Raw genomic sequence first — 511 nt, forward strand, 5'->3', positions numbered from 1 at the left:
AGTTACCTACTACCAAACCTTTTCTCCAAGCTCTTTATCCTACATTTCTGATAAGAATATTCTTTACCATTTTGCAGTCTAGATTGAGGCCCTTTTTGAATCCAGCTGGAAGCTCAGCCTGTCTCAAATGCCACTTGCATTCCAGATCCAGATAAGGAAAACAACCTTTGCACACTCGCCCTCCTGCAGCTCACCTGCATTTGTTGCCATAATGGATGTGCAAAGATCTCCACCTATGAGCACCTCCAAAACCTGTCCAGGTGCACCTACTGGCTAACAACTCCTCTACTTGCCATCCAACCATAACTCTTGGTAAAAGAAAGCACTCATGAGTGGACTTCAACTGCTACAACAATTAGAAATTTCTCCATTCATGAGCACAGAGCACACCTGCTTCTATTTACAGATTTTGCAGATGGATAATGGCACAACGCAACAGTTGCTCTATACCAATTTACACAATCCTAATGTAAACTTAAAAACCAGATATTTAAAAAAACAGAATATAGAA

Source organism: Lichenostomus cassidix, chromosome Z (genome assembly GCF_008360975.1).
Source record: "Lichenostomus cassidix isolate B80296 chromosome Z, HeHo_3.0, whole genome shotgun sequence".
In the NCBI taxonomy this organism is placed as follows: domain Eukaryota; kingdom Metazoa; phylum Chordata; class Aves; order Passeriformes; family Meliphagidae; genus Lichenostomus; species Lichenostomus cassidix.